Source organism: Alligator sinensis, unplaced genomic scaffold (assembly GCF_000455745.1).
Source record: "Alligator sinensis unplaced genomic scaffold, ASM45574v1 scaffold849_1, whole genome shotgun sequence".
NCBI classification, from domain to species: domain Eukaryota; kingdom Metazoa; phylum Chordata; order Crocodylia; family Alligatoridae; genus Alligator; species Alligator sinensis.
Window position 1 is genome coordinate 772636 of NW_005842271.1, and position 10412 is coordinate 783047.

Genomic DNA, 10412 nt, shown 5'->3' on the forward strand with positions numbered 1-10412 from the left:
TAAATGATCCCATCACACCTGCGAAGCCCTGCCATGTGTGGTAAGGTGTCAGTGGTATTCCTAGCTCACTTAGTAACTGGAACTCATAAACAATGTTGGAGTTTTCTTATTTTTAAGGTGGGACAGAATCTAACTTTTTCCCTCTTTTGTTGCCAGCTCTGTTATAACTGAGCTAAATTATTCAGTATATTAATTGCTCTAGTATTTAATTATGTAAATCAACAAAAGTGATGGACAAAATTACTTGAGTAAGAAGATGATATTTTTATCTTGCTGTTTCTCAGACTAGAACCACAGGAATGTTTCTCAGTGGCCTGTAAACTGAAAACAAGGAAAATATAACAATTTTAAATGGTGGAAAAGTGAAACCAAAATTTCATAGTAAGAAGAAGAAAATAAAGATTATTCTATTTTCAGCTGTTGTTGCAACACCCCCATCTTCACTAAGGTTTGGAAAACCAAAAATCTTCCTCTCCAAAGCCAGGTATAAAAGAGAGAGTGAAATACCTCCCTTACCTTTTGTGCTAGCCATACATGGTCTCTGCTAGCTCCTTCTGTAGTGCCTGAAGTTTCAGCTTCTTGGCATGGTCTTCAAAATAGTATGTAAAGCAGCCTCCCCCCACTACCTGCCTGCCTCTGTCTCTTTTCACCTTATCTACCTCCTGTTTCATTAGTGATGTTTGCCTGCTTCACCTATTGTCAGGTAACTCATGTCACCTGCTCAGGTAACTCATGTCACTCATTGTCAGCTGCTCATGGCAATTGTCAGGTAGCTTTTTTTTTCTTGTTCTCTTTTCTGTCTAGGTGAGTGAGATCTATTATTCACAAATGTGTTCCTTATTCTGTTTAGAAAGTACCCGGTGCATTATGAGAATTATCAAAATAAATGATCTGTGGTGCATTCTGTTAGATGTGGCCTAATTATTTATGACTTGCTTACTATTAAAAAAGAGGAAAGAAGTCAGACACAGGCCTCTCAGCAATTCTAAGGAAGTCCTTCCATTTTACTATCTTTTGACAGCTCTTAGTGTTTTTAAAAAATTAGTGTTTGGGTTTTGAGTACTGTATATCCAGAATAGAATTGGAGGAAAAGGCAATTATCTCTTCATGGGTAGGCTTAGATATGTTTCAGCCACTGATTTGAAACTGTATAAAGCACCTTTTCTGACACTGGGGAGTTGTTTGGGGTTTTTTTGGGCGGGTGGGGTGGGGAATTGTTTTTTCATTTGAGACCATGTAAAAATCAAACTTTTTTTTTACTTAATCATGTTACATAGGGCTCATTAAAGAGAGAATTGAATACTGTATTGAACATATATTGTGAGTAGTTTCTTTTGCTGGATTAAAGCAGATTAAATTAACGTGGATGCACTGTATTTGCCATGCATACCTTTAGGTTGGAACTAATAATTATATTGTGCAGAGGATCCTGTTAAGCTTTGTAAGTGAGAATTCGGATAAAGAAAGAAGCACACTTTGCAGGCTCCTTAGCTCCGAGAGACTACTGAATAACACACATGCCTTGACTTTTATGGCTGGATTTACACTGTATGATATTATTGGTATATCTGAATTTTTCCTGTCTTGCTGTCACTTTGTGTGACAGGTGCCATTATGTTTCTTCTTTGAGAAAGCAAGCTGAGAAATAGATCCCTGTTTACTTTAGAGCATTGGTGTAACCAAGAGATGTTTTCTAGTGAAGTAAATAGTCTTTTGCCTGTAAAATATCTTATGGATGTCATTGTTTCACTTATTTGAAATATAGGGACAGTTTGGTATCGTACTTTGCAGCACTGCTGCTGCTTTTGGTGAAATACTATAGATTATTACACATCTTTAGGAGTATTTACTATTGACAAATAAGATATCTGAGCAATTAATGACTCGTATGCCAGTTTCTATTCCCCTAGTGCAGTGGTTCCCGACCTTTTTTGTACCAGGACCCATTTGTAAATATCAGTAGCCAGTTCTGACCCACTGCCCCTTGCCCCCAGGTCCCAGCTCCCCAGTGTGTGGGGCAGGGGGAGCCCCCAATAGCCCCTTGCAGGCTGGAACTCTGCCAGTCTGCAAGGGAAAAGCCACAGTTTCCCACTTTTTTTTTTCTTTAGAGGAGAATCCATTGTTAAAGTTTGTTCATGAGTCTTTCATATATTCGTGAGACCCACAGGTTGACTAATGCTACCTTAGTGTACTGCAGTCATTTGCAACTTAGTAAGCAAGTTGTGACCTAACTTAAAATATAGCTAAGTGCATACAATGTGTTACTGAAGACAAATGTTACTATCTGTAGAGCTATGATTGTTTATCCAGGTAAGGACATTCTTTGCATGCTGTCTTGCCAGCCTGCTTTAAGGTTGGTCTGGAAGAACAACAACAACACCCCACCCCACCCCCCCGCCCCCACCCGCGTGCGTGTGGCTGTTGGGAGTGGTTTATTCTTCAATACTCTTCTTTCATGAGCATCCTGTTGACAGAGGTGTCAGTTGTGTGGGAAAGGTATCTGTTTCTTAATATTTGAGTTAAGCAATTTGCCCACTTTTTAAGAATAGGTTTATCATAGAATCATAGAAAATTGGGGTTGGAAGGGACCTCAGGAGGTCATCTAGTCCAACCCCCTGCTCAAAGCAGGACCATCCCTAATTAGATCATCCCAGCCAAGGCTTTGTCGAGCCAGGCTTTAAAAACCTCCAAAGATGGAGATTCTGCCACCTCTCTGAGTAACCTGCCCCAGTGTTTCACCACTCTCCTAGTGAGAATGTTTCCTAATATCCAACCTAAACTTTCCTTGCTGCAACTTGAGACCATTGCTCCCTGTTTTGTCATCTGCCACCACTGAGAACATTCTAGCTGCATCCTAGCTCTATCCTTCAGGTACTTGAAGGTTGCTTATTAAATCCCACCCCGTCTTCTCTTTTCTAGACTAAATAAACCCAGCTCCCTCAGCCTCTTGTAGCCCAGATATGTTATCTGTTAAATACTAATATTAAATGTAAATACTTGTGAACTGTATTCATAGTTTTGCCTTAGATAAATTTAATCAGAAATAAATTTCAATATCTTGTTCTGATTAGCTATAATATTTTTTGCAGTTCAGTGTGTTTCTCAAATGCTCCAGAATTTAAGCTTTCAGTTAAAAAAAATGCTTTTCACACTGATGCTTACCATTGCCGTTCTAATTGATTACAATATTACAGTAGTAGTAGCTGTGAAAAAAGCTGTGGAGAACATGAATATTATTGTCCTGAACCTGCAGATGCCCCGAAACAAGGATTCTGAAAAGTGTGAACTGCATTGCTCATCAGTAGGATCATTAACTCCGAAACCTAATGAGTAATAGTTTAAATTTCAGAATTATTCACTGTCACACCTGATTCTTTTAGTAGAAAACTCAGTATTAATGTGAATTTGTTGTGATGATTTTTATCAGATATATTAGAAAATACATTTGTGACACATCTTTTGTCACCTCATGTTTTGTTGACTAAAACTTTAGATGACAAAACTTCATATCGTTTGTAACTTATTAAACTATGAGGGTGTTTTTAAGTCTTAGTACACAATTTTATCAACCTAATTATTAATAATGATTTGTATTCAAGCTGCTTGCACTGTCAATGTTTTAGGTTACTCTAATTTTTGTTAATTTTTCTTTATGATGAATATCCTGTATAAATAATTTTCAGTTACTTTGTTACACAGTGTATGTGCAGCTGATAGTAACTCCTTTGTAGCACAGCCAGATGAGAGTTTATCACTTTAGTGACTGAGCTATAAGCAAGTGCTCTTTCTTGGACAGATGTTCATTTTTTTTCCAAGAAATTGCCATTCTCCCAGGAGAAACCAGAAGTGTGCAGATGTTCAGGCTTTTTCTCCTGGAGCAAAAATGGCCACTTTGGGAGGAAAATAACCTGACTACAATGCAAAAATCATTCTCCTGGAAGACTTGATTGTCTGCACACATTCCCCTGGCTTAACTCCTTCTGGGGACCAGGAGTTGCGGAGCTGGGGGAAAGGTTCCCTTGCCTTCCAGAGTGAAGTCACCCTGGGTTGGGGAAGGGAACAGCTGTTCCAACCCTTCCAATATACTGCAAGGGGAGGGGAGGAGCAGCAGTCAGTTGCTCCCTGCCTGCTTCTCACTCCAGAGTGCCTGGAGTGAGAAGTGGGTTGGAGGCCCCACTGCTTCATTCACCGGGAGGGGAGCAGCAGCCACTGCTCCCTGCCTCTTACCCCAAAATGGGCAGCCCCCATTTTTGGAAGAAGTGGGGGGCTTTGCCAGCTCCTGACATCCTTCCCTAACCACCCACGCTGTCCAGCTGGGTACCAGTGGCTGCAGTTTAAGAGCCAGTGGGACTGGGAAGCAGGCTGTGGGAAAATCTTAAGCCTGGTTCCCAGCCCTGCCAGCTTTTTTTGATGCTTCCACTGTCCAGTCCAGCCAGCACAGGTGGCAAAGGGCAGCTGATGGAGCCAAGAACTGAACTTGGGGAGGCTTTCCCAGAGCCTGCTTCCCAGCCACTGCTTCTAAATCACTGGACCTGCCACCTAACTGGGCAGTGCAGGCAGCAGTGGAAAGGAAAACAATTCCTTTTCTGCAGCCTTTCTAAAATGTTTAAGTACCTCTATTTAAAAAGGGAGAGAACAGTAAATAGTATATGGTTGCTCTTTAACTATGAAGTGCAAAAAGTAGCTATTTTTGTTCTTATTTCCATCATCCTTTACAATTTATGACTGGAGAGTTTTTAATGAGGAGGTTTAAGGGGCATTTTGTACTATGTATAGATTCCCTGGGCCCTTATAACACAGTTATCCCCTCATCTGTGCTTGCTTGGGTTTTTGTTTGTTTGTTTGTGAAGACAGGATTTAAATTGTGAAAGCATTGTCCTCTGACTTCAGGTACAAACATCTGTGACACTGTTATATATCAGGAATATTTTGGGTGAACTAGGAAGGGAGATTTAAAATGTAATTTTACAGGGCAGTGTGCTAACCACAGCTTTATAGTATGGGGTAGAAATTAGAATATTAAGCATAGCAATCCTGAACTTTACAGGTTCACTTTTAATATGGAAGAAGACCAAATACAACAGCAGGTAAAAAGGTTACACGTGAGGTCATGACACAAAATCAGGAAGAAACATGCTAAACAATTTACAACCCTTTTAATGTATTCAGGTCTACAGGGCTTGATAAATTCCACTCTGTAGTGCTAAAGGAACAGGAAGAGCTAGTAGTGGGGCTGATAATTATTGCTGAGAAGATAGCAGAGATCCCAAGGGATAGAAAAGAGCAAACAATGCCTATTCTGAGAGAAGGGCAAGTGGAAGACCCAAAAAATTAGAGGAGTGAGACTGAGTTTAAATTGCAAGTACAATTAACAGAACAGTTGGTATTTAAGTGTGTATTAAAAAAACCAACAAAATTTAGGTTGACTCCTTATAGCTATTGCTTACTGGTGAGTTTTTTTCTTTGCTAGGGTAACAAGCAGAGTATGTAATTGTGAAATAGCTGGAGCCACAACATGGATGGCACAAGGCTAAGAAAAAGCCTGAAAACATACTTGTAAGGGGACAAATCTGCACAGAGAAAGGAGACTTCACATGGTTTGTTTCCCTGCCACATCAGCTGGGGAGATCATCCATGTCACTATGGCATTGTTTGCCAGCTCTCACCGCTTTCACTTGCTAATGGTAACCCTCATATAGGATCTAAGATGGAGGCAGAGACTAGCCAGAATGGGGGCAAAAGATGAGTCTTGGGTCCCCTCTACACGGCTGACAATTATCTCACTGTTAGTCCCAGTCCCTGGAGAGCCCTGTGTCTTGAACCAAACCTGGGGCTTTTTGACTAGGACTGACAGTCAGCTAATTGTCAGTCCTCGCTCAAACAGCTCCAGGTCTGGTACTGGGTTATCTGGACTGAGGTGACAGTCAGCTGATTGTTGATCTGGTATGCAGGGCTGGATGCCAGCTTTTAATTTACTGGTGCAGGAGAAGCCTGGTCTCACAATCCCAGGCTTTTCCTGCACTGGCAAGTAATAATGGCATCATTGGGATCTGACCCCTGGTCCCAAAACTGCACGTCCTGCCATGCACATGTGGTATGGGAGGAAATGCAGTTGTTGGAATCAGGAAGCAGATCCCATCATGCCATTAAAAGAATGTGTGCCAGGGGCCTTGGAAAATACATTACTCTTCTCGGTGTATAGGAATTGACAGTGAAAGTATAGCATAACTTGGGGTTGTATTATTTTGCCAGGGTGCCCTGATCTTGGACCCAGGCAATAGCTGTTTATTCCATATGTATCCAAAGGAAATAGGGAGGGGGAGAACTCTGAAGGATTTGCCTTGGAAACTTCTTTCCTCAGAATCTACTTCTACAGGTCTGTCTTCAGATGATGACTGTGTCTAAAGCCATAAATTATTGATTCAGTTTCAGTCTAGATCATGTTGTTGAATAAAACCCCTGCAGAGAGCCATAGTGGTTCCAATAATGTTTTAATGTATTAAAGTCTCAAAGGATTGAATAGAGAGTATGTTAATCAGATTTGCACCTGATATTGGAGATGTTTTAAATGATGATAGAATTTACTAATTAAAGATGGGCTGTACTAAACACAGATAGATTAATTTCAGATGCTACTTAATAAGGGGATGCAATCTGCCATGCAGATATCAAAATTGGGAAATACTAGCTAGGCAGTAGTTGTGTAAAGAAGAATCTGGACAGCTACAGTTGCATAAATTGTATGAAAGATGAAACTGCTGTCAGAATGCCAGGAAATTATCACCTGAAACAACTGGGATAACTGCTTTGCATATAGACAAAGACTGAAAAATTATTAGGTTGGAATTCAGAACTGGTACATCTTAAACTTGTGCAGTTTCAAGAAAAGACAGAAGGGAGATGTGACCATTGCCACAAAAATAAACAGTTGCATAACCAATAGTAATGATAGATCAGAGAGAAGATGGGGCAAGGTGACTCACTAGACAGAGAATAACTGGTTCAGAGAGGCATGAACTTTGTAGGTGACAACCTACTTTACCAGATGCAGTGGGCATGACCTGGCATGGAAGAGTGGAATGGGGTGGTGAGACTCATTGCTGCTGCCAGGTCCCCTGTGCCAGCTGTGCTGCCAGCAACACAAGGAGTAAGGGAAGAGGGGTGAGGCTGCCCTCACCTCCTCCTGCTGCCAGCTGCTTGTGTGGTGGTTCGCAGCTCTACCCTGTGCCATGGCCTGGCCACCACTGCCACTCTCCTCAGGCCACCCATGCTGCCCCCCACTCCACCTCCCCTCCCCTCCGTGGTAGAGCTGTGACATGAGGGAAGGGAGCCACAGCAGTAGCTGAACTCCCTTCAGGGTAGAGCTGAACGGTGGCAGGGTAGAGCCGTGGCCTGTGCAAGCAGCTGGCAGCAGGAGGAAGTGAGGGCAACACAGCCCCCCCTACCCCCCCACCGTTACTCCTCGCACTGCTGGTGGTGCAGCTGGTGTGGGGGTCCCGGAGGTGGCAGCAGTGGTGGCAGCAACAAGTCTTGCCACCCTGCCTCACCCTCCTGCCCTGGGTCTGGCCAGGCTGCAGGCCCATGCCCACTAAGCACACAAATCTGGGGGGGCGCGTGCTCCCCCATCCACCTCTGACACCTCGCCTGTTCCCTCTCTACACCCTCCAATGCATCATCTATGCCCTCCCCCCCACTCCATAGACTTGCCTGCAAGGAACTGCAGGAGCTGCTCTCCATGCTGCCTGGCTACCATGTACATGTGTGCTTGTGCACGTACACATGGTGCCCCCTGCCTGATTGCCCTCCTCTTGCTCCCCTCAGTCCTAAGCAGCCCCTTGGAAATTAATGGTTTTCCACGTTTTTCTCCTTTAAATGAGAATCCAAGTTTGTTGGCAACCCTTTTATATATTCTTGCAACCAACTTTTGGGTCACAACTCATGGGTTGAGAAACACTGAACTAGAAGACAACCAGAGATTTCTTCCAACCCAAATTAATCAATAATGGGGAAAAAAAAGTTATTGGCTGAAATAAGGTGAGGGTAGTCTTATTCAAACAGAGCAGAGACAACAGGAAGCATCCCGTTGTAATTTGAGTTATAATTCAAATAAAAAGATAGTTTACTAAATAATAACTTCTGATTACTTGGAAGTTTTGAGGGAAATTATGAATGTTGAATTTTGCCAATTGGATATTAACAGCAGCCTTTACATTCAGGTCAGGGTAGAGTGACAACTTTTAGCTACATATATTGGAACCTAAAAATTGGTACTTTTGTGTATATAGGAAAAAGTTATTTTGAAAGGCTCTCTTAGTCCTATATACCATAGTTACCCAAATCCAGGCCAACTTCAAATTTAAGACAGCCATGCAATATTTACCTTATTTACTCAAATTTAAGATGACCCTGAATATAAGACAGCCCCTCAATTATTAGGCTCTATGAATGGAAAATTTATAACTTTGTTATAATTTTCCATGTATAGAATCTAATTATTGGAGGGTTGTCTTGAATTCATCTCCCCCACTGCTGCAGTAGATGAAGGAGACCCCTGCTGCCTGCCCCACTACCATCTGTCACCACTGCCACTTGCCCAACCTGCCACCAGCCCTTCCTGCCCTCCCCCCTACCCCGCTGCTAGTGCCACTTACCCTGTGCAGTCCCTCTGGCTTGGGGCATGGAGGGCACCAAAAAAAAAAAAGTGGGGTGGCACATGTGGCAGTAGCATGTGCTGTCCAAAACTGGAGCCTGGCTGGCCAGAGCCACATTCTGGCTCCCAGCTGTGGGAGCACTGCAGCTTCAGCCTCCCCAAGGCCCCCGGGACTCCAGGTAAGGCTGCTGGGGCCAGCACAGTTGCTGGCCCCAGCCTCCCTTACCCCACCCAGAGTAACCTGCTGCATGCCACAGGCGTTCCCCTGGTGTGCCTCTGGTACTTGTCCGTGGGGAAACAAATGTCCACGCCCATCTGGACACGGCCTGTGATGCTAGATTTTCAAAGGTGTGGAGCACTGATGACTCCATTTGCAATAATGGACATTGCAGTTTCTTGGAGCCTGTGAAAATAAGGCTTAAAGTCATCTTTGATTGATTGATTGATTGATTGCTTTGTCACAAACAGTGAATTTTGACATCATGGAAGAGATCCATCAGGAGGAACAGACTAATAAGAAAAAAGTGTTTTTAGTCATAATACCGAGAGTTTGGCAAACTGAAAAGTTTAATAATTCCAACTGTCAAACTTCAGGATTTTGAGTGTACAAATAAAGAGCTGAATCCCGGCTACTGTCTCACAGACTTTGTGAAGGGAATATTTGTGGTGATTTTTGGAAATTTAAGAGATTTCAATTTTATTTTAAAAGAACAGTTATCGTAATACTTAAATTAACATTTAAAATGAAAAAAGGCTTTTGAAAGCTCTGATATGGCTACAGGATTTCCATCTCCTTGGATAATCCAATATAGTGGCTACATGGAGAATGTGCTAGGTCCACAAATCTGTCACCAGCATTTTAGTAATTGCTGAAAAACCCTGAGCAAATGCTGGACAAAAAGACTTAATTGCTTTTTAATCTGGTTAGGATATCAGTCATCTTTTAAAATAAAATGTTGAGTGAACCTCATGTATTAACCTTTAAGTTTAACATTTTGGTTTGCAGTTGCATCCAGTCTCTAAGTGGAAAAAACTCTTTTGACTTCCATGTCATCCTTGATCCAGCTATTTGAACTGAATATTTTAGTTTCACCTACTTCACCATTCGCGTTACATTTTGAACGTGGAACTCTTGATTTGCTCTATAAATCTTCCTAGAAGTCCTCAGTTTAGCTCTTGACTTTGTTGCTGCATTAAGAATGTAGGAGGCAGAACACAGTCAGCTTGCTTTTCATTGTTAGACTGAACTGGGTAGTGTTGCAGACTTATTTTGCTTGGTAAATTGAGCGACAAGGTCAAATGGAGACTGAACATAAATTCAGTAACAGGCAGCAAGAGGCTGTATTTTTATAAAAATGGCTTTATATATCAGCGTTACATGGAGAATGTTATTTGTGTTTCAAGACTAACTGCTTGTAGAATGGAGAGTTTTTAGAGTGTTGTGTCCATTCTCTTCTAAGGACTTAGCTGCTGTGAATGCTGAATATGATGTATTCACTGTGCTATTTTGTAGATTAATATAGTAGAGGATGTGGTTCTCTCTCACAATGTTCCATCTTGTTACGGTTGGCAAGTTCTAAATAAATAAATGAAGATAGAGGGAGGAAGAAAATTTTAAGTAGGAGTGTGAGTTTTATTATTATAAGTGCCAAGTGATGTGCATTCAGTTTTGACAGTAAAATAACTTACAATAGATGTAGGTGTGCTTGTGTTTCCTATTAGGTTGAGAGCAGCTCTTTTTGGGGGGGGGGGGGGGGCCCCT

General features: G+C 42.0%; 1 protein-coding gene across 1 annotated transcript in view; it reads left to right on the forward strand.

Annotated features, from left to right (window-relative positions):
* LOC102368624 (calcium uptake protein 1, mitochondrial) overlaps positions 1-10412 on the forward strand; it is a 90303-nt gene that overhangs the window by 10812 nt on the left and 69079 nt on the right. The gene's annotated exons all lie outside the window — the stretch shown is intronic.